At 40.7% G+C, this 23,024-nt stretch overlaps 1 pseudogene across 1 annotated transcript; it reads left to right on the top strand.

The window, feature by feature from the left end:
• The first annotated feature begins 343 nt into the window (after positions 1–343).
• On the top strand, positions 344–1,826 carry LOC308258320 (E3 ubiquitin-protein ligase Mdm2-like; annotated as a pseudogene). The gene has a single exon. The product of its transcript is annotated as an E3 ubiquitin-protein ligase Mdm2-like (transcript).
• The last annotated feature ends 21,198 nt before the right edge of the window (positions 1,827–23,024 follow it).

Genomic DNA, 23,024 nt, shown 5'->3' with positions numbered 1-23,024 from the left:
GGCTGTGCGGCTGGGAGACGATGGGGCCAGAAGGCGAGTCCGCGGAGCAGCCCTGAGCCCTCCGGCGCAGGTCCTGCTGCCGGGGAGCCTCCCTCTCGCCAGGCTCCGTGCGTTCAAGCGCCGGGGGCCTGAGCCCCGCGAGTGGAATGGTGGCCGAGGCCCGGGGCATTGGGCTTTCTGCGCGCCTCGCGAAGGAAACTGGGGAGCCCTGAAGGACCCCCCCCCCATCCCGTGCGAGAAGCCCCGCGAGGCGAGGAGTAGCTGTGGTCACTGGCGACCGAGGTCGACGTCTGGGGCCACGGACTTGCAGCAGCACTTTTCTCTCTCTCACTGATCCAGGTCAATGTGCAATACCAACACATCTGTGTCTCCTGATGGTGCTGTAAGCACCTCTCAGATTCCAGCTTCGGAACAAGAGACTTTGGCTAGACCGAAGCCGTTGCTCCTGAAGTTACTGAAGTCTGTCGGAGCACAGAAAGACACTTACACTATGAAAGAGGTTATATTTTATCTTGGCCAGTATATTATGACAAAACGATTATATGATGAAAGGCAAGAACATATAGTCTATTGTTCAAATGATCTTCGAGGGGATTTGTTTGGAGTGCCGAGCATCTCTGTGAAAGAACACGGGAAAATATATACAATGATCTAGAGAGACTTGGTGGTAGTCAATCAACAAGAATCATCAGATTCCAGTACATCTGTGAGTGAAAACAGGCGCCAACTTGAAGGTGGGAGTGATCAGAAGGATCCCGTGCAAGGGCTACAGGAAGAGAAGCCTTCATCTTCCAATTTGGTTTCTAGACCATCTACCTCACCCAGAGAGGAATTAGTGAAACAGAAGAAAATTCAGATGAATTATCTGGTGAACGACAAAGAAAGCGCCACAAATCGGATAGTGTCTCTCTTTCCTTTGATGAAAGCCTGGCTTTGTGTGTGATAAGGGAGATCTGTGAAAGGAGCAGTGGCAGTGAGTCTCCAGGGACACCACCACATCCGGATCTTGATGATGGTATGAGTGAACATTCAGCTGATTGGTTGGATCAGGACTCAGTTTCAGGTCAGTTTAATGTAGAATTTGAAGTTGAATCTCTTGATTCAAAAGACTACAGCCTTACTGAAGAAGGACAAGAACTCTCAGATGAAGATGATGAGGTATATCGAGTTACTGTGTATCAGGCAGGGCAAAGTGACACAGATTCATTTGAAGAAGATCCTGAAATTTCCTTAGCTGACTACTGGGAATGAACTTCATGCAACGAAATGAATCCTCCCCTGCCAAGACATTGCAACAGGTGTTGGGCCCTTCGTGAGAACTGGCTTCCTGAAGATAAAGGGAAAGATAAAGGGGAAATCCTTGAGAACTTGAGAAGGTCAAACTAGAAAACCCAACACAGGCAGAAGAAGGTTTGGATGTGCCTGATGGTAAAAAAAAAAAAACTACAGTGAATGATTCCAGAAAGTTATGTGTTGAAGAAAATGACAATACAGTCAAACAAGCCTCTCAGTCACAAGAGAGTGAAGACTATTCTCAGCCATCAACTTCTAGTAGCCTTATTTATAGTAGCCAAGAAGATGTTGATGAGATTAAGAGGGAAGAAACACAAGACAAAGAAGAAAATATGGAATCTAGTTTTCCCCTTAATGCTGTTGAACCTTGTGTAATTTGCCAAGGTCGACCTAAAAATGGTTGTATCATTCATGGTAAAACTGGACATCTTATGTCATGTTTCACATGTGCAAAGAAGCTAAAGAAAAGAAATAAGCCCTGTCCAGTATGCAGACAACCCATTCAAATGATTGCGCTGACATATTTCAACTAGCTGACTTATAAAAGTAGAATTATATATTTCTAACCCTAAAAATTTAGACAAGATGGCTTCTATTTTTATTTACATTTATCAAAGCAAGAAAGTATCTCCCCGTGAAATTCTTTGTGGTGTAATTACCTACTTGAGGAGAGGAGGAATGGTGAATATTCACTTTTAGGAATTTCTACTTTCTTTTAAAAATGTAAGATGTTTAAATCTAAATTAGTACCTCTCATATAAGAAAAAAACATGTATAAATAAGAGAGTTAATATTTAAATTTTAGATACTCTGAAACTCTCCAATTCTTAGTTTCTCTGTTCTTTCAGAAGTTGGTAGTTATATTTGGTGCTATGTAAGTAAAAATGTACTCCTTACTTATTCTCCAGCTTCTCCCATATATAGTAAGGAAAAGATAGTAATGAAGTTTTCAGTTGAGAATAGCTATTATTTACCCTCGAGACAAAATTTTTTCAAAGCTCCCTTGTAAAGTATGGAATTTTCTTGAAATAACCCAGCATATGAGGCCCTTTATATAACTAATTTTAGGATTTGGTGGAATCTATTACTTCCTGTAAGTTGGAAGATAATTTTAAGACACTTTGAAGCATCTTCTTGGGCTAGGTATAATTCCTGAGAATTCTCTAGATTTTAGGCCTTGGCCAACCGCCAATTTAAAAACCATGAATTCAGAAAGAATTGATTCAGAAATCTGATACACAGAACTGTTCGTCTTATTACTTTTTTTTTTTTAACGGTACTGAGAATTGAATCCAGGGTGGTCTACCACTGAACTACACTCCCAACTTCCCCCTCCCTTTTATTTTCTTTGAGAAGGTTCTGTGAAGTTGCTAGGGCTGGCTTTGAACTCAGTCCTCTTGCCTCAGTCTTCTGAGTTGCCAGGATTACAGGTGTGTGCCACCACCTGACAACTGTTCATTTTAAAAACTAAATGGAAAGGTTCCAACTTCTTGCTCTCCAGAAATGATGCATCAGTTTTTTTCAAGAAAGGGTCGGAAGATGCATTCTAAAATGACCTAACTATGTAGATTAACTTCTTGATTATAAGAAGAATGTTTAGCAAAATAAAATAGCCACCTTGATTTAAGACCCCAGTGTTTTCTCCCATGTATGATAGTTATACATATTCAGATTTTAAAATTAAACTGAACTGTAATTTTAAATTTAAACTGATTTAAATTTAAACTGTAATTTTAAATTTAAACTGATTTAAAATTAACTGAACTGTAAGTTTAGAATGGGATCACAGGATAATTTTGTATAGTCTGTTACTAACAGTACATTGTTGGCTTAAACTTCCAGAGAGCCATCGCCTCATGACTTACCCACCTATACATTTTTATGTAAGAAACAAATGTCTTTAGCTTTGGCAGTTTTCAAATATAATGAAATTTTATTAATTTGTGATTTACAGTATTTTGACTAAGAAGAGAGGATGGACTAAGAAGAATCCATCCCTTTTGGGACAAGTTATAGTAATAGGTTATGCATGAGTGTATGTGAGCAGTGAGTGCTGTTTACTCAACAGCATTACAAGTAGGTTGCTAAGGGTGTCTGCAGCGCCTGCTGTGGAGTCAACATTCAACTGCAAATGGTGCCCAGCTTTACAATCCATGAATAACTAATGTAGTCTTGTCTAAATTTTTAGGATTAGTATACATGTTATTTATTGATTTACAAATAAATGATTTATTAAATTATTAAGAAAAAAAACACAAAGATGCACCACCATGCCTGGCTGCTAAGCCTCTCTGTGCATGGCTAAGGCAAGGACACATGACTGTTGGCTCTTTCCGTTTCTCTGGAAGAAAATACTGATAATCAGGTAATTACTGTGTTTAAAAAGTATAGCCTTATAAGAAATTTTAGGAGGTGCTTATGTTAATTAGTTAAGACTACCATAACCAAGTAGCGTAGACCAGATGAATTAAACACCAGCACTTCCTTTTCTCATTTCCTGGAGGCTGATGTCCAAGATCAAGATGGCAGCAGGGTTGAGTTCTGAGGTCTCTCTCCTTGGCTTTTATATTGGCTCATACAGGGCATTGAGTGTCTTGGCCTGGTGTTCAGTGTGTCCCTCACTGTCCTTCTGTTTCCCAGGAGAGGCCCACTGGGCATTTGTGTTCTACACCCGGCTCCTTGCCAGCAAGCTAAGCTTCTTACACATTTCAGGTTTGAGAACAGGTTGAGGTTGTTTCGACCTCCCAAATCCTCTAACCTTTCACTTCATTAGATATAATTATGTGGGTCCATACTATTCTAATAGCCCCAACTATTCTAAGGGAAACGTCTTTGCAGGGAACCAGCTACTTGACAGTTCAACTAGTCTCCCTGCATCTTTACATGGTCTTCCCTCTTGTGTGTCTTCATTCTAATTGTCTCTTTTATTAGACAACCAGTCATGTGCATTAGGACTCATTCTAATGACTTAGTTTTATTTTATCCTCTCTTTAAAGACCCCTATCTCCAAATACATCATGTACTGAGGTAAGAGAGTCAGGGCTTCAACATGTAAATTTAGGGGTAATACATTCAGCCCTTAACAGTACTTAATGCTATGTCTTTAGGGAATGTTCCAGTGGAAGGATGGCCACTAAAAAGAGAAGCTGTGGACAGAGCTGCAGAGAAGGCCTAGGTGTCCCCACCCAGCAGAGAAACCAGAGAGCTACTAAGCCTCATGGACTCTGTGTTGTATTGTTAGGTTCAATGACAGCTCATGAAGAACATGGAGTTTACCTGGAAATCACAAATTCTAGCTCCTGAAGTTTCATGGGGCAGCCAGGCGTGGTGGCACACATTTGTAATCCCAGCATTTGGGAAGTTGAGACAGGAGGATCACAGTTCACGGACAGCCTCAGTTACTTAGTGAGGCCCTCTGCAATTCAGTGAGCCCTGTTTCAAGTTAAAAAATAAAAAGAGGGATGGGAGTATAGCTCAGAGGTAGAATGCCCCTGGTTCCAACCCCAGTACCACAGAAGAAGAAGAAGAAGAAGAAGAAGGAGGAGGAGGAGGAGGAGGAGGAGGAGGAGGAGGAGGAGGAGGAGGAGGAGGAGGGTGGTGAGGGGGAGAAGAAGAAGGAGGAGAAGGAGAAGAGGAGGAGGAAGTAGTTGTTATTACGTGGGGATTTAGTGCATCAATGGAGCATGTTCTTTTGTGGGTTGTTCACCAGACTTATCTCAGTGCTGTGAGTACTAGAAATTATGTCTATGTTTGAAAGAGGAAAAATGATACCCAATAAATCTTTATCATCTCTGAATGATGAGAAAGATATAAAGTTATCCACCAAGCAATAAGCCATGTCCAGTGGTTACAGCCTGGGGGCTTGGCCTCTAATAGATGCTAAGCACTCCCCCACAAACAGAGGAGGACAGTTCTCTAGTGACAAGTGATCCATGGTGTCCACAGAGGAGCTTCCCTAATTAGTGACCAAAGACAGCCTGCAGTGTCCGGGATGCCCTGAAAGAGCCCTGCTGTGTAAAACTGTCCCCTGAAATGATGGTATTGTCCTCTGTCTATTTGTGGTGTCATTAACAAGTTAAAATAAAACTCTCTTGACAGGTGTTTTTGTTTCATGACTAAGAGTTGATAGCTTTGTGAATTGCTGTATGTTTTTACGAGCACACATAATTCACCGGAAGATGTGCTGCGATGCCGCTTCTTCAACAAGACACTGACTGAGGAGGTCAGACGGAGACTTAGACATAAACGCCTGTTTTCCTATGTCCCCTGAGACTCCAAAATGCTTACCGTGGAGATAGAGAGGACAAGCTTACTCTCCCTAGCTGTCATCTGCTTTTACCCAACGCTGCCGGAAGCCGAGAAGAAACGAGATGAAGAGCACACACTGACAGTAATGCAATCTGTTACGACCTCTTTGAAAGAGCGAAATAGCTAATAAAATGATCAAAGGTGCTTTGATATGTCTCATTCCGGCTCACACGGCTGAGTTCTTTTACAGCCACCACAATAACTCCACCTCTGATCTTACTTAGAGATTCCACACACAGTGTCAAAAGGGAAACGGAATCAGAGAAATTGCTGCAAGTAAAGTTTGAAAAAACATGTTGAATGGAAAAATATTGAATTGTCCAGAAAACTTATTTCTCCTAAATTGGTTTGCAAATTACCCAAATGGTTCATGGGATTGTGGCAGAATCAGGCTAATTTTCAAAAGTGAAGAAATGGGACACCTATTCCTCTCTCAAACCTATATTTACATTGACTAGAGAGTATAATAGATGGATGTTGTGGCACATGCCTGTAATCTCAATACTTGAGAGACTGACAGAAGGATCACAGGTTCAAGGCCATCCTCAGCAACTTAGTGAGATCCTGTTTCAAAACAAAATAAAAGAGAGCTGGAGATGGAGCTCAAAGGTAGAATGTCCCTGAGTTCCACCCCCAGTAGCATAAAAATAAATAGATAAATAAATAAATAAATAAATAGGGTGGAGTATAGCTTAAAGGTAGAATACCTCCTGGATTCTCCTCAGTACCAAAAAAGGGGGTGGGTGTTGCTCATAAAAAAATAAATTCTTTTAATTTTTTGTATATTTTTAAACATAGCAACCACCTGATAATCAATTTATTTTTCCAGAGAAACTGAAAAAGCCAACAATCATGTGTCTTTGCCTTAACCATGCACAGAGAGGCTTAGGAACCAGGCATGATGGTGCATGCTTGTAATCCCAGCATTTGGAAGGCTGAGACAGGAGGATCACAGGTTTGAAGACAGCCTCAGCTAATTAGTGAGGCCCTCTTCAATTTAGTGAAACCCTGTTTCAAAATAAATAAAAAAAAATAAGGCTGGGTATGTTGCTCAGAGGTAGACTGCCCCTCAGTTCCATCCCCAGTGCCACAAAAAATGTAAATTCAATCATTTCTAAAGAATAGTTTTATTTTTCTGTTCCAAAAAAATTAAAATGACATTTTTTTTGGGGGGGGTTGGTTTTTTTTTTTTTTTTGGTGGTACTGGGGTTCCTGGAAGCCCTACTACCTCCAGGTTACACTCCCAGATCTATTTTTATACTTTTTTATTTTCAGAAACAGGGTCTCTTAAGCCAGTGTGGCTGGCTTCGAACCTGCGCGATCCTCCTGTCTCCACCTCCCAAGAACGGGGATTACAAGCGTGCACCACCACGCCCGGTGACATTGTTATTTTTAGGTCAATAATAAACAACTGAAGATTAGTTTAGAATACTAGGCAGGCCAGCATTATGATTGGTCTATCAACAATTCTAAATGGTGCTTTAGAATTATGAATAAAATTGGGTTTTATGAATTAAATTAAACTGAGGTTCAGATCATTATACATAGCATTTGAATATGGTAAAAATCCCCAATCCACAGTGGCCAACACTTCCTCCAAAATTGTTCATGATCAATGCCCAAGAGGGAGGTGCCCAGAACACTTGGTGTGAGTGACACTTGTGGAAGACAGAGAGTAGTAAATCATGCTCAGCTTTCTCTCTGCTCTTATAACCTCGGGGAATGTGATTTATTCTGCCTTGCTTTTCACTCAACAATATTTTCCCCCATGTTTTATGTTCCTTACTCTATTCAGAACAATGAATGTAACTTGAGGTGGACAGAGATTCATATCTCCCTGGTGTACTCTTTCCCCTGACTTTCAGACCTATTTTCCAAGACCTCAGAGACAAGTTTGTGAGTCACAACATCCTAAAACTTGCATCTTTGCAACTAAACTCACCATTCTCTCTCCCACTGCTGGCTCTTCGTATGACCAACCCAATCATTCAAGATACTTCAAGTGTCTATCCTGTTTTCCTATCTTTCCTAGACCTAATCACTGAATTATTCTTGAATTCTTCCCTGTCCCTCATACCCACTGCCATTGATTTTGGTAATGTCCTTGGCACTTTACTTTGTTATTTAGTTAGTTTGTTTAACTTTGGTGGGAACCAGGTACTTATGTTAATACCACTGCTTTATAAAGTCTTAACATCTACAAATGTGGCAGGCGCTGCGATAATCAATGAGACTACAGAGATGAGAGACACTACCCAACCTCAGATCTGGAGAAGCAAACAAGAACCTCTGAGGTTCTCCGAATGTACAAACACAAGGCGAGGCAAAAGAGACAGTGAAGTCCTTGGCTGAGCAAACCGATTTGTTGAGAGGCTGTGTCTGCACCACCAATCTACTTACCTGGCAGTTTATGCTCTCTATAAACAGGTCAATGAGATTCCAAGAGAAAATGCCTTTAGTACCACAGGATTAAGAAAAGTTCAGCCAGGTTTGGTGATCCATGCCAATCCCAGTACTTGGGAGGCTGAGACAGAAGGATCTCAGATATAAGGACAGCCTCAGCAATGTAGGGGAACTCTCAACAACCTAGCAAGACCCTTTTCCAAAAAAATAAAATACATATATATATATATATATATATATATATATATATATATGTATATGTATGTATATGTATGTATATGTATGTATATGTATATATGTATGTATATATGAGCTTGGGATGCAGCTTGTAGGTAGAATGCCCCTGGGCTCAATTCCCACTACCAAAAAAAAAAAAAAAATTTAAGAAAAGCTCTTGAAAAAAAGTTGAAATATTTCTGTAAACTAAGTTACCAAATATCTGAGATGAGAAGCTAAAACATAAAACACAAGAAAACATGCAAAGTCATTACATAATTTGAAAGGAAATTTTTATACCACTCCCCAAGTTAACCTTTGTTTAAACTCTACTCATTATGTGAATTGGTGTATTTTACTGAATTTTCATTGACTAGAAGAAATCCATACTTATTTTTTACTTTTATGGATTAGTTTTTTATAAGGTTTGAATCCATAGTTTTTTCCACAACCACAAAATGTTGTTCACTTTTAAGGTTTTTTCATGTGGCACTTTCTGGATAGCAATGCATATGGATACAATTGACCTCTTGACTGTCTATGAACCTAAATCTTATTATAATACAGTTATTTCTGTACATGTCCATGGTGTTTGGCAGACACAAATTCCCTCTGAGCAGGGCTGGTGACTTCTCAAGAAAGTTTCTAGAATGTACTACAGAATCTCTAGAATCTACTACAGCAGTTGGTTTTTTTCTCTTTCTTTCTTTCTTTCTTTCTTTCTTTCTTTCTTTGTGTGTGGTACTGGGGATGGATCCCAGGGGCATTCTACCTCCAAGCTCCACCTCCAGGCCTATTTTTTATTCTTTATTTTGAAACAGGGTCTCACTGAGTTGCAAGGGACCTCACTAAGTAGATGAGGCTGTCCATGAACTGTGATCCTCCTGTCTCAGCCTCCCAAATGCTGGGATTACAAGTGTGTGCCACCATGCCCGGCTGCAGTTGCTACTTTAAATTTGCATTAAAAGAAAAAGCAGCCAGGTGTGGTGGCACACATTTGTAATCCTAGAATTTGGGAGGCTGAGACAGGAGGATGGCAGTTCACAGATAGCCTTAGCTACTTAGTGAGGACCTTTGCAACTCAATGAGACCCTGTTTTAAAACAAAAATTACAAATTAGAGCTGGGAGTGTAGCCCAGAGGTAGAATGCCCCTGGGTTCCATCCCCAGTACTGCAAAAATACATACATACATACATACATACATACATACATACATACATTCTAAAAAAAGAAAAGAAAAAGCAAAAAAGACAGGAAAATGTCCCCATGGTCTCCTGCTACTGAATGACAATCCTGCTCTTCCAGCAGTCTCAGCCTTGGGGGCTGAGTGGGGAGAGGGGAGGTTACACTATGGTCAGGTCTGAGTTGCCATTGCAGAAAGGACTTAGAATTCTCAGCAAAGAGACCCTCAGCCCTGCCAGACCTTGTCCTCAGAAGCACAACCCCACCTTTTTCTTCCTCTGACAGGCTCCTTCCCTGGAACAGTGCTAGAATCAGTGTCCACCTTCCCTTTCAGTCATGACAATATGACTTATATGTGGGTGGGGAAGTGAGAGACAGAAAATGGGGGAAGTAGACATTCTTACCAGAAGAATGCACACAGAAATCCTAAGGGCCGAATTGCTAGAGAGGAATGTAGATTACAGGGGAATTTGGCTTCTATTTTTCACAATTAGAATCAGTATGTCTTTTTCCTATTAAATGAGGTTGTAACTTAGAGTTGGTTCCTAGAGTGTTATCAGCAGAGAGTTCAGCCCTCACATTTTAGCAATTACAATCAGAGCACAAGCTTATTTTACAGAAATTATTAGGCAATTATCACATTATCCTACTGATAGCCTGCTCTGAATTTGAGCTTAGAAGATGTCACATTGAAAGAGAACTATATTTGCACCAGTTTTGAAAATAACTTATTGATTCCTCAGTATTATGTGCCTTCAACTCCAGGAATCTATTTTAAATATCTTTAAGTTTCTGATAACACAGACTTGTATCTTTGCATGCTATTTATAGAAGACGGATGGGCTTATTTTACAGACATAGCAAATCTTATAAGGATTTTATTTTTTCCACTTGTTTGTGTCAAACAGTCGCCAAGTGGTCTTTGAGGGGGAATAGCATATGCTGATTCTCAAGGTCTGTCTCTGCCTGAACTGCAGGGGAAAGCATTGGTTCCTCTGAACCCTTCCTGTCATGGTAATCATCTAAGCAGACATAACTTATACTTCAAGATTGCTAGCTCAGCAGCTGCAGGGAAAGACACAGACCCGAGCAGGTGTTAATAAGAAAACTGGGGAAGAACAAAGGGTGCATTCTCTGTGCTGCTCAAAAAATGCCCCCCACCACAAGGAGGGGAGCACTGTCTGTGAGTCACAGGACTGCATCTTGTCCCCTAGGTAGAGTGAATAAAAGCCATCACTGGAAATGAGCTCAATGGGTGTTATTGTGGCTGCTAAGATGACTTCAACCACAGATCAGCAGCACAAATTCCATCTGGTTTCTTTTTTTTTTTTTTTTTTTTTTTTTTTTTTTTTTTTGGGTGGTACTGGGGTTCCTGAAAACCAGGCTACACTCCCAGACCTATTTTATACTTTTTTATTTGGAAACAGGGTCCCTTAAGCCAGCGATCCTCCTGTCTCCGCCTCTCAAGCACAGGAATTACAAGCGTGCACCACCACACCGGGCTCCATGGGGTTTCTATAAGCTGAAATGCCCATTTCATCCAGCGGTCTACCGCCACCTCTCTGCTTCCCATGTGGAAGTCAATGAGACACACAGCCTCCCAGGGTCATGCTGCCCTCTTTTAAAGATCACCCAGGGTTTACCTCTGTTTATTTTCCAGTCTTCTGAAGTTACATCCACACAGGGAGACGCATGAGAGACTGGGATGCAGAAAAGAGCAGGCTGGCTTTCCAAAAGGTATGCTGAGTTCATTCAATTTACCTCTGTGCCCCACTGGACCCTGACATATCTGTGTTCATAAATTAGTCCAAATGTGGTTTTGATGCTTGCCCATCTATGTGGACGCACAGATTTTATGTGGTTTGCCAGTGTTTTTAGTTTGGAAAGAAACAAGTCAGGTAAATTAATGTACATTGAGATGATGGTGATAAAACAGATTTTTTTTCCTGTAATAGATTATGGGTCATGCCCCCTCCCATCCTCCTGGACTGTAAAAGCCAAAAGCTGCTCCCATACATCTCCAAGTGCTCTCTATGAGGTTCTACCACCAGCAGCCATCATGCTTATGATAATGACAACTGCAGTAATGCACTAGGTGTTTGCTGGGTACTAAACATCACAGTACTTGGTTCATGCCTGGCCCTAGACAATCTAATCTCTAGTGGTAAAGTTGCCGGTACTTGGTTGGAAGAATATTTGGGAGAAGATGATGTGAGAATACACTTGTCTTTTTTATCAAAGGATTGACTTAAGTAACCACCATTTTTGTAATCTTGTATGAGGTCCTGTTTGTGAGTGCCATCTTCTGAGATTGCAAATACCAGCTCCTCCCCCAGAAGCCCATTCTAGATGAACCAGCCAACTGCGTGAGACTGAAACCACAGTCCCACCAGTAGGAGCATGGCGCAGAAATTCACATTAGAAATATAAAAACTGAGCAGGCTCCCTGCCAGGTGCTTGTATATCTGCCTTTCCTAGTGGCAAGACCATTTTCGCAAAAAGTAAAATTGCCTCGCTGAGCTATTTCCAAGCACTTGTCTTATGACACCCTGGAAACTTTTTTCTAATAATGAGACTTTTAGCTGCTACTAAATACACATAGGAAGGCACGCTATTCATGTTTTATGCCAACCTTAGCAAGATGAAAGCAAGGAAATCTCAGTGAACTTGAACTCAAAAGCAGTTTGGCTTTTTCACTGACAATTTCTGCAAGACCCTGCAGTATTTTTGGGGGATATACTTTAATATATAATGTATTTCCACCATTACAATGGAAAATAAGTATCTTTAAAAAAAATACCTGATCCTGGGTTCCTTTGAAAAATGATTTATTTAGCTCGTAGTATAGAGGTCCAGGGGTCTGACCAGCTTGGCTCTGGTGAGGACTTCATGGCAGATGGCAGATTGCATATAACGATGGAGGCACACAAAGGAGGGAGAAATCACGCCAATAGACAGGGAGCCAGGGAATAGGAAGGGGCCAGTCTCCTGACATCTCACTAAGCCTCTCCCCCCACCTTTTTTTTTTTTTTTTTTTTTTTTTGGTACTGAGGATGGAATCCAATGGCATTCTACCTCCGAGTCTCCGGGTCTCACTGAGTTGCAGAGGGCCTCACTAAGTAGCTGAGGCTAACCATCGAACCATGATACTCCTGTCTCAGCCTCCCAAATGCTGGAATTACAAGCATGCACCACCACGCCTGGCTAAGCCTCTCCTCTTAAAAGTCCCACCACCTCTCAATAGCACCACATTCAGGATCAAGCTCCCAGCACATGAATCCTCAGAAATCATATTCAAACATATCCAAACCATAGGACAAAGTATAGCTCCAAAACAGATTGCGAGCCAGGAGTGGTGGTGCTGCCAGAAATCCCAGTACTTGGGAGACTGAGAAAGGAAGATCGCAGGTTCATGGCCAGCCTCAGCAACTTAGCAAGGCCTTCAGCACCTTAGTGAGATCCTGTTTCAAAATAAACAACAAAATAACAACAAAATACAATAAACAGCTCAGAGATAGAAAGCCCCTGGATTCAACCCCCATACCCAAAACAAACAAATAGAGTGTAGCTATTTTGTCTACCTTTGCCAAAACTTATAATGTGCTTTTTCCATCATCACCCTGCACTCCCTTTACCTGTAGCCCCAAAGAATTTGGAGCATCTGACAGCTCTGTGTCTCCAGGTGACCTGGCCTATACTGGTTCATTGGAAGCCAGACAATGCTGTTCCAAAAAGTTAGAAAGACTCCCATAGAAATGTAACACTAGCTAGAAATTTAACACTAGCTCCTGGCAGTGGGGGTTTAAATTTAAAGAGACTCACAAATCAATTTTAACCCGTGGCAACAAGATATCCACATGGAATACCTCTATCTTTAAAAGGTAGCCTCGTGAAAGAGCTTTGAGGATCTGGAAACATTGATGAATATTTATACTGACTGAGGAACTGAGTCGTTGTCTACTTTCATTTTTGATATTTCAATCACTGGCAATATTTTATTTTTAAAAAAAGTTTTCAGCCAGGCTTGGTGGTGCATGCCTGTAATCCTATTCATTCAGGAGGCTGAGACAGGAGGATTGTGGTTTAAAGACAGCCTAAGCTACTTAGTGAGGCCCTTTGTAACTCAGTGAGACCATGTTTTGAAGTAAAGAATAAAAAATAGGGCTGGGAGTATAGCTCAGAGGTAGAATGCCCTTGGGTTTCATTCTGCAAAAATAAAAAATAATAATAAAACATAAAAAAGTTTTCAACAAGTAAAAATATTTCCAGCTCAATGTTTTCTGCTTTGTTTAGTAGTTAGAAAAGGAGTCTTACTTGCTCAATGTACTAGGTTAGATCTCTAAGTAGGCTCTGTGATTGTAATGTCTTGATAAAGAAAATAAATAAAACAGCCAGGCGTGGTAGCACATGCCTGCAGTCCCAGTGCTTGGGAGAATGAAACAGGAGGATAGCAGGTTCAAGGCCAGTCTCTGCAACTCAGTGAGGCCCTCAGCAGCTTAGTGAAATCCTGTTTCAAAAAAAAAAAATAGGGTCGGAGGTTTAGCTCAGAGTTAGAATGCCCCTGGATTTAATCCGCAGTGCCACACACACATACCAAAAAAAAAAAAAAAAAAAAAAAAATGAATGAACAAATGACAAAATGAATAAATAAATGTTTCTTAATTTATTAAGAAGTTATAGAAAAGTAATTTCTGCTTTATTTTCTAGGCATTCTTAGATGAACTTGGACTGAAGTTTTGGCAGGGAAACTTAAAAAGCCATTTGGTTTCACAAATGCCTCTTCTTCCACCATGAAACTGGTCTCTCACCAAACACTATAAGAGGTCTTAGTGTTTCTTGGGGTTTGAAAGAAGGTACCTCACATGATAATGGGCATAAATGAGTTTAGGTCCCTTCAAGGACCAAGGAGCTGCTACTTGCATTTATATAAAGAACAGCATGGGCTGTTCTGGGAATTCCAGGTTCACTTCAGACATCAATCAATCAGAAAATAATTTTTTTGTAGTCAAAGAGCAGAATTTGAACCTGGCCCTCCATGTAGCATAGGGTAAGCCTGAACCTTCTCCAGAGCAGCATGGAAGGAAGATGGAAGACATACCCCATGAAGTTAGGTTGCTAATGGCTCAAGGCAACTTGGTAGTTGAATCCCATTATGTTCTATTTGGAAGGCATCAATTAATGTCTGCTAGTTGGAGGTTCAAATGGTCTATCACAGCTGGGTGTGGTGGTGCACACCTGTAATCCTAGTACTTGAGAAACTGAGATAGGAGGATTGCAGGTTCACGGCCAGCCGAACTCAGTGAAGCCCTCTGCAACTTAGTGAGACCCTGTTTCAAAATAAAAAAATAAAGGGTTGGGGGTACATTTTAGAGGGAGAATACCCCTGGGTTCAACCCCAGCAACAACAAAAAAAGTTTATAAGTCTTCATCCTCAACTTTCATGACTGGGTGATATAATATACTGACACTGAGTCTGAGACACAATTCTGACATACATACAAAATTTTCATGGCAAGCCAGCACAAAACCAATCATACTCAATTTTGTAAACGCGGTGGAGTACCAACTCTCTGTCTCTTGGGACACTCCAATAAATATATTTTCTGGAAGATTTACTCAGCAAAAGTCCAACAGATTTTTCTTGTCTGAAGAATCTCGGTTGAGCGGCCATGCATGTAGTGGGTTAGAATCCTAAACCAAATTTGCTTTTCTGAAGAATTTGGGCTTTTGAGCTTGCTAGGTTCTCACAGAGCCTGTGTGACATTTCTGACCCATCTGTGTACCTTAATAGCCACTCATTTCACCAATAAAAAAAGTTTTATAATATCAGTTATGCTAATATTAACTAAGATAGTCTTTGGTGTTCAATGAAGGTAAAGATGGCTTAAATTATTGTAGCCTCCCTTCTGACACAGGCCCTTGATTAAGAGTCTCTCAGATTTTTATTAGCCTCCTGTGGAATTTATATTCCAAGTTAGTACATACACTACTGAACAACTGTCCGACGTCCAGAGTCAAAATACAGGGCCGGGCGTGGTGGCTCACGCTTGTAATCCCCATGCTTGGGAGGCGGAGATAGGAGGATCACGCAGGTTTGAAGCCAGCCACACACGCTGTCTTAAGAGACCCTGTTTCCAAATAAAAAAAGTATAAAAATATGTCTGGGAGTGTAACCCGAAGGTAGAAGGGTTTCCAGGAACCCCAGTATCACCAGAAAAAAAAAGTACAGATTGCAAATTCTTTACTGAACTATTTAAGACAAATTACAGACATATTGATAGTGAGTCACACAACTACAAGAAAATATAAAATCATTCACCCATTGAATAAGTCAGAGATAGTAAGCATTTTATGGTATATGTTTAAGGGATGCTCCTAAAAAATAAACAGTTCAGGAAAATGGAGTAGTTGTACTTTTCCTTACTCTTCCAATTACATACAGGTAAAATCCATAAACACTACATATTTTAAAAACACAAGAAAACCCAGAAAGACAGAAAGAAGGCAGAATGAACAAGGACCCCACCTGTCTACACAGTCCTCTCAGCAACTCCTACTCCTACACAATTCCTTGTGCTTTCTGTTTTCCTAAAGAGCCATATTCTATCTGTATACCAAGCATAGTGTATAAAAAAAAGAAAAGCCATTAAATTTTAAATCATAAAGCCTGATACATTTAGCTTGATAGAGTGAACATCTCTTAGTTGCTCTGATATTGTTTGTGTATCCATTTAAAATTTTGTAGTGTTTATACTATAATGACTGGGTACAAAGTCACACTGATCTGAACCACAGGGAAAGTTTATTAGATATTGAAGTTCTCTAAACAAGACTCCACCCTCCACTTTCAGTTCATACTTACTAGACTTAAATAATATTGCCAGAATATACACCAGTAGGCCTGTTGCCTAGAAAAATGCATGTTAGTAATAATTTTTGTTAATAAGTAATGATATCAATGTTCAAACTGAATGATATAATATTCAAATTGAATGATGTTGATTTGGAATATTATAGTCTTAAAATCAGCAGGCCCGGTCTTCATACAACAAATCTATCAGAAGACAGAAGCAATGATCTTCAAATTAAGGTATCTAGATCTTTGGGAGAGAGCATGAGAAGAAGATATTCCAGAGGACATTAAGAGATTTTATTTTCAGATCTTTATTTTGCACTGGTCTGCAGGGACCAGTGCAAAATAAAAAATTAAGGCTACTTGTTCCAAGATTACTAAGACTGTCAAACCAGTGAGGAGTTCAAATGAAGATGCTTCCAAGCTGGGGATCCCGTGGGAACCCCTGTGAGGTCTACCCTGCTCTTACTGCTACGACACAGTGCATTCCTGGAGGAGGAGGGTCATATGCACTGGGGAAAAGATGAATGAAAGAGTCAGTACACTGGTGTTGGTATTGGTAGTGGTAGGGTAAATAACAAGTCATGTGGTATCCAATTTATTGCTTTAACGAATTGGAAAAATGATGAAATAAAGTTGCCAGATTACAGATGATTAAAAGTGATTTCCATAACAGATCACTGTGTGATTTTTGGTATATAACTGAGAAGTTCAAAAACTTGAAGGAGCTGGGTGTGGGGGTGCACACTTATAATCCCAGAATTTGGGAGGCTGAGACAGGAGGATCGAGGTTCGTGGACAGCCTCAGCTACTTAGTGAGGTCCCTTGCAACTCAGTGAGAACCTGTGTCAAAATAAAGAATAAAAAAATAGAGCTGCAGGCGTCACTTGGAGGTAGAATGCCCCTGGGTTCCATCCCCAGTACCAAAGAAAAAGAAAAGAAAAGAAAAGAAAAGAAAAGAAAAGAAGAGAAGAGAAAAGAAAAGAAAAGAAAGGAAAGGAAAAGAAAAGAAAACTTGAAGGAAGCAGGGTGTGGTAACACATGTTTATAATCTCAGGATTTGGGAGGCTGAGACAGGAAGGATAGAAGTTTTCGGACAGCCTCTGCTACTTAATAAGGCCCTTTAGCAACTCAGTGAGACCCTGTTTCAAAGTAAAGAATAAAAAAATAGGGTTGAAGGTGTAGCTTGGAGGTAGAATGCCCCTGGGTTCTATCCCCAGTACCACAAAACAAAACAAAAAACAAATAAACAAAAAACTTGAAGTATATTCCTGTAACAAAACTCCTTTTATCCCCTTTTGCTCAATTATATGAATTGATTTTATTGGAATGTTTGTCTATACAACTACTAAACAGAAATAAAATCAATACTGAATATTATCTTATTTAAGTTAAAAATATATACAAGTATATGTGGATTAAAATGAAATAATTCTTTTGGAGCTCCATGTTTTTAGGAAACATAATTCTAATAAAATTTTGTTTATGTTCAATAATTTACTAACAAAATATGAATATATGATATCTTGACTGATTTCAATATGATAATTACAATTACAACTTAGTCCAGACAGAAATATATTTTAAATTTTAAAGTCATAAACTTTTTTAACTAAAATGTAAATATGTCCATTGTTTGTACTATGTCATTGTACCAGTATTGGGAATGGCCTAGGAAGATTTGAGAAAGCTATGATTATTAATATATTTCAAAAATCGGGTGAAGGGCAAATCTGTGTAACCACTTGGTTTCTGCCTAAAAGCAGGCAACTATTCCAATGTAAATTAACCTAGCTAAAAGCAATTAACCAGTCAATGCGAGAGGAGAACTAGGCCTGTCTCTATCTAAAGACAGATCTTTTTTTTTTTTTTTTTTTTTTTTTGCGGGTTTGGTTGAGGAGAACTAGGTCTTTCTCTAAAGACAGATCTACATGATTGGATAAGCTAGGGGTCGACCTTCATGAAAGGAGACACCCTGCCACACTTTGCTGAGGGAGGTACCTTACAGAGTTAAGGGGAGGTAACTTACAGGGACGTTCACTACGTCAGAGTCACGCAAACAAGATGGAGGTCATGGGTATAAAAGGTTGAGTCCACATGTAATTCCTTTGGTGTATTCATTTCGAGTCACCCCCTATGCCATTTTGGCATGAGGGTGTATTTCTATTTTCTGTATTTCCACCCTCACAAAGAATATATTTTATTATTTTCAGTACTAGAGATGTAACCCAGGAGGGCTCCACCACTGTGTAACACCACCCTCAGCCCTTTTTATTTTTTATTTTGAGGGAAGGTCTTGCTAAGTTGCCCAGGATGGCCTCACACTTGCAGTCCTCCTGCCTCAGACTGCAGAATCCCTGGGATTACAGATGTGCACTACTATACCCAGCTAAGGAAGTTACATTTTAGAGAAGAAATAAATAAATAAATACATTAAATATATGTATGTAATGCTGTGATAAGTTCCATGGAGTGAAGGAAAACAGAAAAGAGATGGAGAATGAAAGGGACAGGGTCATTTTTAAATGGGCCTTGTAGAAAAGGTTTTCAGAAACTAACATTTGATCCATATGGAGGGAGGGAGTGTATGTTCGAGGAGATGATCTGGCATTGGCAGCTTCCTGAGGACACTTCAGTGAAGGTGAAAATGAGCCTGCCATCAAAGGCCATTTTAATGAAGCTAACCAAGCTGAAGTTTCTGAGACCCTCATTTTCACAGACTCTTTTGAGGACCTCAAGTCGAGCTAGCAATGAGTTTGCATGTTTTTTGTTTTTTGTTTTTTGTTTTTTTTTTTTCTTGAAGAGGGCACCCTCAGAAGGTATAAATGGCAGATCTCACAGAATTTGAAGCTGTGCTGGCTGCAGATGTCCCGTCCAGAGGGAGGTGAGGTGGCTCATGCTAGGACCCACAGAGCTCAGGGATCTTACTTCAAGCTTCTGGTTGAGAGTTAGCTATCATCTCAAAGAAAGTGGTGGATTTCATTACTGTTCTACATGCTTTTTCTTTCCCTTTATCCACCATCTTAATCAGGAGCCTTGGCAGTTCATCCTACTAAAGACAGAGTGTATTTCCCATGTCACTGCTTTGTGGCTTTGACCATGAGACATGCTTTGGCCAAAGGAACATTCTGCTTGTGATAAGAACAGAAGCTCGGCCAGGCATGGTGGTACATATTTGTAATCCCAGCATTTGTGAGGCTGAGACTGGAGGATGGCGGTTTGAGGACAGCCCCATCTACTTAGTGAGGCCCTTCACAACTCAGTGAGACAAGACCATGTTTCAAAAATAAAGAGACTGACTTCCAGGAAGATGGTGACCGAGAAAAGCGGGTCTTAAGAGCTCTGATAACAACCAATCTCCATTACCACAAAATCAGCACCTTTCATAGCCAGAAAACACCATCACCAGAGAAACAAAAAAATCACCAGGCTCCAGAGAGAAAGCGGAATAGGAACAGAGCTCAGAGCCACAGAGAAGATACACTGGCCTCATGCCCGAGGACGCGGCAGCAGCGCCATACTGCCGGCGGCAGCGGCGAATTCACCAGACGGCTACAGCAAGCCGAGGTGAGCCGCTGCGGAACAGCCAGGCGGTATTTCTCAGCTCAGAGAGCATCTAAAGCTCCCAGTGGCTGGCTCAGCACACGCTGCAGGGACTCAGACTGGAATTCAAAACCAAGAAGAAATAAGCCAGCCTCACGGCCGAGGGCATAGCAGCGGCACCATATTGCCACCGGCGGCAGCAGCACCGAATTCAGCGAGGCCAGTACAGCTACATCTGCGTACTCAAGAACAGTGAGTCAAATTGCGGGCCACAGAGGAGAAATCCCAGTACTGTACTCCCTGGGACATGACCCAGTGGGGGAGTGGCGGTGGCAGAGATATCACACCATAGGAGAACGTGCAACCTGGCACACCCCATGGTCTAAAGCAGCCTCTATCGACTCCCTGGGTCGGAGACTCTGTGATACAACCCAGTAAAGGAGTAGTGGGGTCTGAGATACTACAGACTCAAGATCCAGAGCACCTTAAGTGAAGTCACAGTGACCCAAGGGAAGAACCCAGAGAAGGCACAAACTTCCAAAATCATGGGAAAGAGGAATAACACTGGAGCAATGAATGCCCACAACCCCACAACTTCAGAACCCGATAAAACAGAAATTCAAGACTTCTAGAAGATCAAATCAGGAAAATAACTGTAGAAATAATAGAGGTGCTTCGAAAAGAACTCAGAGAGAGCCAAAAAAAGATAAAGGATGCAATTAATGAAGTAAAGGCCTCAATTCAAAGCACAAACAACCGATTAGACCACATGGAGAATAGAATCTCACTCTTAGAAGATGATCATTCCAAAAATGAATGCATAGTTTCTAACCTAGAAAAAAATATCCAACAGCAGGAATCTGACATTGAAGAAATATGGGCCCATTTTAAGAGAGCTAACCTAAGAATAATTGGAATAGAGGAGGGAAAAGAAAGTGAAACCAAAGGGATCAACAATCTCTTCAAGGAAGTAATAGCAGAAAATTTTCCAGACATAGAGCAAGAGGTCGATACACAGGTCCAGGAAACTTATAGAACTCCCTTTAGACAGGATCAGAGAAGAGGATCCCCACGCCACATAATTGTCAAAATGACCAATGTGGAAGCCAAGCAGAGAATCTTAAAGGCAACAAAAACAAAGGGCCAAGTGACATTCAGAGGCAAAACAATTAGAATCACTCCAGACTTCCCAAACCAAGTCATGAGAGCCAGGAGGGCTTGGAGTAACATATTCCAAACTCTGAAAGAAAACAACTTCCAGCCAAAAATTTCCTACCCAGCAAAACTTTCTATCAAATTAGATGGAAAAATAAGAAGCTTCCATGACAAACAGAAACTGAAGGAATTTATGTCTTCAAAACCAGCACTAGAGAAAATACTCAAAGAGATTAACTACAAAGAAGAAATAGGTAACACACAGAACCAGAGAAACAAGATTTTCTATCCAACAGACAACTAAGATTGGTTATCTGTGGAGATTCATTATTTATGTTAGTCTTTTACCTATCTCTAAATGGTATCGTTTGCCTTTATTGTTGTTAATTTTTAGGATTTCTAGTTGGAATATTAATATACCTTCAGATATAGCATTTGGAAATATTTTATCCAATTCTATTAGTAACTTTTAACTCTGTTTCTGTTGTAACTTGAATCTGCAAAGGGTATATTTGTGCATTCATGTGGATCTGCAAGTTATCACACAGGGCCCATCACTCTTCACAGGACAGACAAGCAGTGATGTAGAGCTGGTCATTTCTCCCTAATACTATCAACATTGTGCTACTCTTCAACCATCAGTTTTTCCCATGGAAAATAAGTTATCTATTAGCAATTTTCCAAGGCAAGCAAAATGACTATGTAGGGGAGTCATAATGTTACAGGGACCTCAGTTTTCCTTGTTGCTTTGGAATAGTGATATTCATGGCATCAACATCAAAACTGACACTACTAGCTGGGCGTGGTGGTGCACGCTTGTAATCCCCGTGCTTGGGAGGCTGAGACAGGAGGGTCACATAGGTTCGAAGCCAGCCTCAGCTACTTAGTGAGGCTCTTAGCAACTTAGTGAGACCCTGTTTCTAATAAAATATAAAATAGGTCTGGGAGTATGGCCCGGAGGTAGAAGGCCTCTGGGTTCCACCCCCAGTGCCACAAAAAAAAAAAAATTGACACTAAATCTATAAACACCCAATGTCCACCCACCTCAGACCACAAACCACATGTTACATTTCATCCTACATTTCTTTCTCCTTTGATTAGCACTTCCAGAACCAGTTTGTCAAAGTGGTACATTGCTTTTTTTCTTTATTTCTTTTACTTTTCTTTATTTATAATGTCAATTTTATTGCTGTGTGGTTACTTGGGGGGGAATCATCACTTTGTACATAAGCTAAGATGGTCACCTTTTATGAAGAGAGGAACTAAGGATAATCCAACCATCCACCTTAGCTGTTCAAGCTAGAGTCATGGGCATCTCCAATTTAAACCTTCCCTCTTTTACTACCACCATTGCCTTAATTCAGGCACTTGGAATCATTTGCTCTATGTCATGGTTTCTATCTATAGTGTCCCCACAAAAGCTCATGTCCCCCAGTGCATCAAGGTTCATAGGTGTGCATGGCTGGAGGAGGTGGACCACTGGGGGCTTGGTCTAGATCTGTCCCTGGCCCCTTCCTGTCTCTCTTTCTGCTTTCCAGCTACCGGGAATTGAGCAGTTCTCAGCCATGACCTGCCACCACAATGTTTCTACCTTGGAGTCTACTGATCATGGACTAAGCCTCTAAAATCATGAAGCAAAATTAGAATTTCCTGCTGGGTGAGGTGGCACACACTTGTAATCCCAGTACTTGGGAGGCCAGGACAGGAGGATCATGCAGGTTTGAAGCCAGCCTCAGCTACGTAGTGAGGCTTTCAACAACTTAATGAGACCCTGTTTCCAAATAGAATATAAAAAAATAGGTCTGGGAGTATAGCCCGGAGGTAGAAAGCCCCTGGGTTCCATCCCATTACCACACACACACACACACAAAAAAAAAAAAAAAAAAAAAAAAACCACAGATTTTCCTCCTTTAATTTATTCCTTATGGCTTTTTGGTCACAGCCTCAAAAAGCTAACATACTGTTACTAGTGCCTTAGCTCTAAGGGGCATTCCCATCTCTCTTCTCTATCCTCTTTAGCCAGTGAGAACAGAGCTCCTCCTTAACTTTCTTTTGATTACTGGCCTAGGA

Source organism: Muscardinus avellanarius (assembly GCF_963383645.1).
Source record: "Muscardinus avellanarius genome assembly, chromosome: 2".
Taxonomy (NCBI): Eukaryota; Metazoa; Chordata; class Mammalia; order Rodentia; family Gliridae; genus Muscardinus; species Muscardinus avellanarius.
Note: the sequence above shows the minus strand (reverse complement) of the source record. Positions and strands in the feature narration are given on the sequence as shown.